This window comes from Penaeus monodon, chromosome 35 (assembly GCF_015228065.2).
Source record: "Penaeus monodon isolate SGIC_2016 chromosome 35, NSTDA_Pmon_1, whole genome shotgun sequence".
NCBI lineage: Eukaryota > Metazoa > Arthropoda > Malacostraca > Decapoda > Penaeidae > Penaeus > Penaeus monodon.
Genome location: NC_051420.1, coordinates 2,764,709 through 2,772,911, shown reverse-complemented (window position 1 = coordinate 2,772,911; position 8,203 = coordinate 2,764,709).

The window sequence follows — 8,203 nt, the reverse complement described above, 5'->3', positions numbered from 1 at the left end:
TACACACACACACACACACACACACACACACAACACACACACACACACACACACACACACACACACATATATATCTCTACAAAAAAATAACGACACGATATGTTCAGAAATGAGACAAAGCCCTGTGATGTTACAAAATACAAAAACAAAAATACAAAAAAACTCAAGAATCAGATGCTGAGAGAGATGTCCCAGCGTGCACCCCAAACCACGGGAAATTCTCTTCTCTGATCTGTAAAAATGCCAAATAAAACCGTCCCTTCCGGCGGCCTGGCTCACTCCCTACCAACACTGGGGACTAAAATCAATGGCAGTCCGCCCCCCCCCTCCCCATTTTCCGATTTCACCCTTAGAAAATCCGAAAAAGGTGTTAATTATATGAAGGATTTATCGATTTTTTTTTTCAACGCAAGAGAGAAGGAAAAAGCTTCGAAATCTTTAAACATACCAGGAGATCCACCCCTGCGAGTGTGCAGTTCTTGGCACTCGCTAAAGTTGATAATGATAACAACAATAACAACAACAACAACAACAACAATAATAATAATAATAATAATAATAATAATAATAAATATTAATAATAATAACTAAATATAACATAATATATAAAATAACAATAATAACAATCAATAACAATAATAACAATAATAACAATAATAACAATAATAACAATAATAACAATATTAATAACAATAACAACAATAACAACAATAACAACAATAATAATAATAACAATAATAATAATAATAATAATAATAATAATAATAATATTATTATTATTATTATTATTATTATTATTAACAATAATAATAATAATAATAATAATAATAATAATAATAATAATAATAATAATAACAACAATATTACACTAATAATCACAACAATAGTATGGGAGACCTTATCACGGCGCCCTGCAGAGTCGGACCCCGTGCAGCAAATCACACTTCCCACAGCACCCTCTTTGCTTCCAGCCAGAAGTGGGTGTGTCTCCAGGGTCGTCCTTGTGGGGTCGTGCCCTGGGTCGTCCCTCCGCCGGGTAATTAGCCCCAGGTGCCCGGCACATTAAACCGAATCCCAAGCATTAGTTCCGCCAATTTCGGAGCCAAATCTGCATAATGCCGGACGATGCATCCGCTGGCACCGTCATCGGCCAATGTCGAAAGGTTATAAGGCGTCGGGGTCCGCTAATTACCGCTTGCCAATGGAGCTCATTAGTTGTACTGACTTAATTAACTGCTAGCGAAGCACGAGTTCAATATTGTACGCACAGCGGATTACATAGTATTAATTATGCTGCAATGAGAAGGCACTGGCTAAATGAAGACGGGGCGGGTTTCCTCCGAGGCGGGTTTAAGACTCGCCACGGGTCCGGCTTCAGAGGAAAGAGAAAAAAAAATAAAGTCGATAAAAATGCATTATTTTATTCTCGCTCCTTCTTCTTCTTTAGCATATTTGCCACGTTTCCTTCGGAATCACCTTATCGAACCCGCCACCTGTGGAAACTCTCCTCATTAATGAAAACCAATTATATCCTCATAAATATTTGCATTGATCAACCCCCATCGACGTAGAAACGACTCCTCCTTGACTGACAGGAACTGATCGCTCTCTCGTTACCAACCCCTCTCGCGCTGTCACCATATTTTCACTTTTATGAAGTCTAAACAGCGATGTGATTTTTCTTAAAATATTTGTTTGAACAAATTAGAATTTCTGATGCCATTACTCGTTTCGAAGAAATTCTTTTTTTTCAAATCAGCTAAGAACCAAACCACGCCAATGCAGATTATCAATGACGAATGACATATAACTAAGATGATCATTACCGCAAAATGTCTGTTCAAAACACCAGCATGCTATTAGAGAGAGACGTCTTGAGTTACGTCACGCTTATATGTCACTCTGTTAGCGTGACAGATGACAGCTCTCCTCCGCCGCTCAAAGCTATCTCGAATGACCATACAGACGAAAGCGAACTCGCCAGTTGTAAAACAAATGACTAACAGAGCTTTTATTGAGAGAGCCATATATAGGACACTTAGTCCTGCAATGCTACGTAATGAGATAAAAAAAATAACAACAAAAAATAAACAAAGGGAGATCTTATTCTGGTATCCACAAGGCATGCATAAAGAAATGTTTTTGAATGTAAATATATTTTTTTCAGCTGGATCCCTCGTCTCCATTTGAAATAATATACTAAAATATATACACTCCATAGTGTGAACATGCAATATATATATATATATATATATATATATATATATATATATATATATATATATATATATATATATATTATATATATATATATATATATATATATTTTTGACAGATATTACCGTCAACACAGCCGTTGTCGAATTATCCTACTCATAGATAGCATTACTTGGAGAATAATACAATTTGCCATTCCATCACATTATCTCCATTTCACACAAAAGTTCCATTCTCACTCTCTCTGGTTTCAAGCATCATATGTACCCTTGATTTACATAACGTCCTCGCACGCTGACACTCCCAAAACACACTCAAGACGCTTCCATCAGATACTGAAGCTTATGCTAAAACCGAGACTATAAAGACACAAGGAACGACAGACCAGTTAATAGGAGGGGAGTAAATACACGGAGAGAAAAGTGATGTTAATATGAGGGCGTGTGTCTTACTATTGATGTTCACAGAGAGATGTTTACAAGCCTCTCTATATCAACCTCTGTACTGGAACTTGTCCCCCCCTCCCTCCCTCTCTTTCTCTCTCTCATACACACACAAATAAAGAAAGGAAGAAAGAAAATGAGAGAGAGAGAGAGAGAGAGAGAGAGAGAGAGAGAGAGAGAGAGAGAGAGAGAGAGAGAGAGAGCGAGAGAAGAGATCAGATGACAGAGGAGAGAAGGAGAGAGAGAGAGAAGAGATGAGACGAGAGGAGAAGAGATGGAAGATAGAGGAGAGAAATGAGACAAGAGAGAGAGAAGAGAGAGAGAGACAGAGAGAGAGAGAGAGACAGACAGAGAGAGACAGAGGAGACAGAGAGAGACGAGGGAGAAGAGAGAGAGAGAGAGAGAGAGAGGCGAGGAAGGGGAGTCATACACAACCAACAACTCGCAATTAATCGCCACTCTGAACAGCATGGATTTACGAGTCCCGCCGGCGACCCTACCACCCACCTCCTCCTCTCCCGTCCCTTCCCCTCCGTCTTCGCTCTCTCTACACGTCTCTTTCCCTCCCTCTCCCTTCTCTCTCCTCCACTTCCTCGTCCTACCCTTTCCTTATTCCCCCTTTACTACTCCCACTTTCTTCTCCCCCTCTCTCCCCTCTCCCCTCTATCCCCCTTCTCCCTATCCCATTCGTCTACCCTTTCCCCCTACCTCTTCCCATTCCTCCTCTTCCTCCTTTATTCCCCTAATCCATCCCATTCTCCTTTCGATCCCCATCCTCTCATCCTTCTCTACCCTCCCCCTTCCCTCCTCTACCCACGTCCCCCTACCCCCTCTCCCCCACCCTCCCTCTACTCCTCTCCCTTCCTCCCCCCTCCTCTCCTTCCCCCTCCTCTCCTTCCCCCTCCCCTCTTCAACGCCGACAACGCATTAATATCAAAACCCTCAAACGCCCGTGTTGTCGGCGGACAATGGCGGGGCGGCCGACGCAGTGCACGGCGCCCCTCCGACACTCCCCACCACCGCCCCTCTGCCCCCCTCCCACCTCTCCCCTCCACCTTCCCTCTACCCCTCTCTCCTCTCTCCCCACCACCTTCGTTCCCTCCCCCCTCTCCCCCCTTCCCCCACCTTCGTTCCCTCCCCCCTCTCCCCCCTCTTCATCGCCCCTTTACCTCCCCATGTCAAAGCAAAAAGCCTGAGAGAACTGGAAGAGGAAGAGGAAGAGGAAGAGGAGGAGAAGGAGGAGGAGGAGGAAGAGGAGGAGGAGGAAGATGAGGAGGGGAAAGAGGAAGAGGAGGAGCAGGAGGAGCAGGAGGAGGAGGAGGAGGAGGAGGGGAAAGAGGAAGAGGAGGAGGAGAAGGAGGAGGAGGAGGAGGAGGAGGAGGAGCAGGGGAGCGGGTAGGGGAGGGGAGGGGAGGGGAGGGGGAAGTAGAGGATAGAACGTTAGTCGTTTAAGATAATATTTATAACGATATTCATACTACTAATAATAATGGCGAAAATATGCATGACTGACAATATTAGAAATTAAAAATAATAATCGCAATAAGAATATCAATTAATATATATGTGCCTACGAATCATAATGATCAATAAAAATAGTTATGACGTTAACTTTAGCAACAATATCGATAACGACAATGATAATAACAATAATAATAACGTAAGAGTTAAAATAATAACGATAATGATGATGATGATCATTCTTCATCATCACCATCACCATCATAATAATAATGATCATGATAATAATCATTATAATACAAATAACCATAACCATAATAATCAAATCATAATCATCATAATACTTAATAACAATAACAACAACAACAATACAACAACAACGATAATAACTGCAGAATCATCTGTGGCGAAGATGATTCTCCCCCCCCCCCCTGCCAGGCCAAGACGAAGGACGCAGAGAATGTGACAGCAAAACACGTAACGCAGAGAAGTCCACGAGATATTTGTTTGTTATTGTCGATATCCGTTTTGTTGTGGTTGTTGTTGTTAACTGATCGTTGGTTGTTTTGTTGTTTTGTTGTTTTTACTTGTTAGAAGGGAAATCACGTGTAGTTTATTATAATCTGTTGTTAATGTTGATTGTGATGATCGTAATTCTAAACATTGTAATAATAATGATTTTGATGAAAAGATCATAATGACACTGATAGTCGTGATAATAATAACAATACTAATATTATTTTCATTTATAATAACAACAATAAACAATAGTACAGATATTGATATTAAAATAAAATCAAGAAAAGCAATAATAACAAATTGCATCAACATAATTATATTGATAATACAATAATAATGATGATCATCACAAAAACAAAAGTAATAATGATAATGGTAATACTGATTATTATGTCAAATAACAATATAATAATAATAAAAATAAAAAAAATGACATCACAACAAAAATAAAAATGCGATAATAAAAATAATAATGATAATGATTAAAATTATAATAAATGTATAAAAATGATAAAAAAAATAATAAAAATAAAAATAACATAACAATAAAAATAACAAAAAAACAAAAACAAAACAATAACAAAAAATCAAAAACAAAAATAATAATAAAAATAAAAATAAAAATATAATAAAAATAACATAACCATTGCTTATCATATTAAACACAAAAAATATCATATAATCAACACAATAGTCTTTATTTTTATTATTATTACTATTTTTTATTTTAATCATATTATTGTTTGTTATTGTTTTATTATTATTATTATTATTATTTTACTTTTTTTACTATTATTTTCTATTATTTTTACATTTTATTAATATTATTTTTAAATATTTTATTATTTTATTATTAATTTATTCTATTATTATATTATTATCACTATTTCACCTATTTCATCACTTTATCATCACTATTATCTTTTACCATTCCCATTCCCTTTAAACCTTTTACCATTCCATTATTATTTTTATTTTTATTATTTTATTATATTATTACATTATCATTATTATCTAAACCCAATGACAATAATAAAATTAAATCATTAAAATCTTCATTACGTAACAATAAAAAAAAAAAAAATAAAAATAAAAATAAACATAATAAAAACAAAATAATAAAAAATTTATTTTATTATTATTTATTATTATTATTATTTTACATCACATTATTATTATTTTAAAATAACAACAACAACAAGAAACAAAAACTTAAATGAATGATAAAAATAAAAACAAAAACCCTAGCAAAATAATGTAATGTAAAAATAATATAATATAAAATAACCTAATTAAATTCTAAAATTAAAAAATAATAAAAATATCAGTCAAAATAATCAAAATCTCATCATCATCATCATAATGAAAATTTAAAAACCACATGAAATAATTATAATGAAAAAATTTTTTTCAATAATTATTTTTTTTTAAATATTATAATAAAAAATTGATATAATAAAAAAAATAATATTAACAAAAATAACATAAAAACAGCAAAATATTAAGAACACCAAAATGACACATAAAAAACAGCAACATTTGTAATACTTACTGAGTAAAAAAAGAAAAACTGTTTTATTATAATTTATATCGCCCTGGAGTTAGTACTGCTTCAAAATTAAAAAAAGGCCCTAATTTTTTCGGGTTACGTCTATGAAAATTTTTTTTGTCGAAATTATTTCGCATATCTTATTTCTCTATTGTATTTTCTACCTTACTGCTGTCAAAAAATAAAAATAATTTATTATTATTATTATAATTATAATATTATTATTATTTTATTTTATTTTTATTATTTTATTATTTTTATTGTTTTTTAATTATTATTTTAGTATAGTATTTTAGTATTAGTAGTTTGTTGTTTTTGTAATTTTATTAGTAATTTAAATTTTATATTTTTATTATCATTATCATTGTCATTGTCTTACATTGTTTGTTGCTTTTTTTTTTTATTATTACTTTTAAGTTTACTAAATTGTCAAAATTTATTACTCTATTTCCTGACATTATCAATTCTTAATACTGATATTTTTTTTAAATGATTACTTCTACATTATTATTTTGTTATCTGACATCATTACAGTTGTCAATCTCATTTTCATTAATGAAGTTTGCTTTTACATTTTTTGTCAAGATAATAACTATCATATTTTTATATTATCACCTCCTTTTTTCATCAAAATGGCTCAATCCCATAAAACAAAACAGTAAAATTTTAATATATGCATAACAAAATCAAGAACACCCCCTAGTAAATAATTACAATTTTTAATTTTTTTTCAACTTATCAAAATGATAAATTTTCCTTTTTTATCACTTTCACCATTTTTCTATTGGGTTCCCGATAAATTAACCCTCATTTTATGAGATCAAAAAACAAGTAATTAAATTGTTATTATCTGTTCCCGTCCCTTTTCTATGAAACTGATCATCACTGTACGAAATTTTAATAATATGTGTTTTAGTGGGGGGGGACTGATGAAGTGCTGCCTTGGTGGTGGCGTGATGGTGATGATGTATGGTGATGGGGGTAATGAGGGTGATGAAGTATTGGTGAAAGATAGTTGGTGATGGGGGGATGATGGTGGTAATGAGATGGTGGGGATAGTAGTGGTGGTGGTAATGTGAAAGGTGTGATGAGTGGTGATGGGGGATGTATGGGGATGATAGTAGTGGTGATGGTGGTAATAAAATGGTGATGGAGATATGGTGGGATTTGGTGTGGGAGTGATATGACGATTGATGAAAATGCAAATTTTGAGAAAATAATATAAAAACCACTCAGCCTTATAACATTGCCACTTTTATTTTTTATTTTCATAACGTGATTTTTTTCCATTGTTCAGAATTTTTTTACTTTCACTTCCCCTAAACTTTGTATACAGAAAAAATCACTCTCCCCCCCCCCCCCCCCCCTTTCTCACTTTCCATCTGGCGGAACCAAACTCCACAACCCCTCGTTTACAACCGCACAGCCTTTTTTTGCACTTATTCAAAAAATTTAATTATAATTTGACTATTTTCAGATTTCGAGAAAGTTCGAAAAACCAATCCGAACCCCTTTTTTTCCATTTACTTAAATAGCGCCCCCTATGTGCTATAACCCCTTGCAATTCTAATTTTTCAATTGTCGATTTGCGTCATTTTTTTTTACCGCAGGGGATTTTGACAGCAGATAGGTTCTCACATAAAAAATTTTCTTGCCTTTGCTTTTTCATTTTTAGTAATTCTTGAACTTCGCTCTCATCACTATAAACATGTAAAAAATTAAAAATAAAATTGGACCAACTAAAACACTCAAAATTATATGCCAAGATATTATTATTTTTAAATTTTAAAATCAAAACCCTATGGTTAAAAGCACCCCAAAAAACCCTTTGTAAATAGCTTGTTTCCTGCAGACGGCAGACAGATTATAAATTCAAAGACTGAAACTTATAACGTAAAAGCCGACCCGTAAAAAAAAGAAGATCAAGAATACAGATTTGATGCCAAGCGTCCCTAAAGCCTGCAGGCCGGGCGAAGGCTGTACCCCGTGGGGGTCCCAAAAAATGCTTACCATT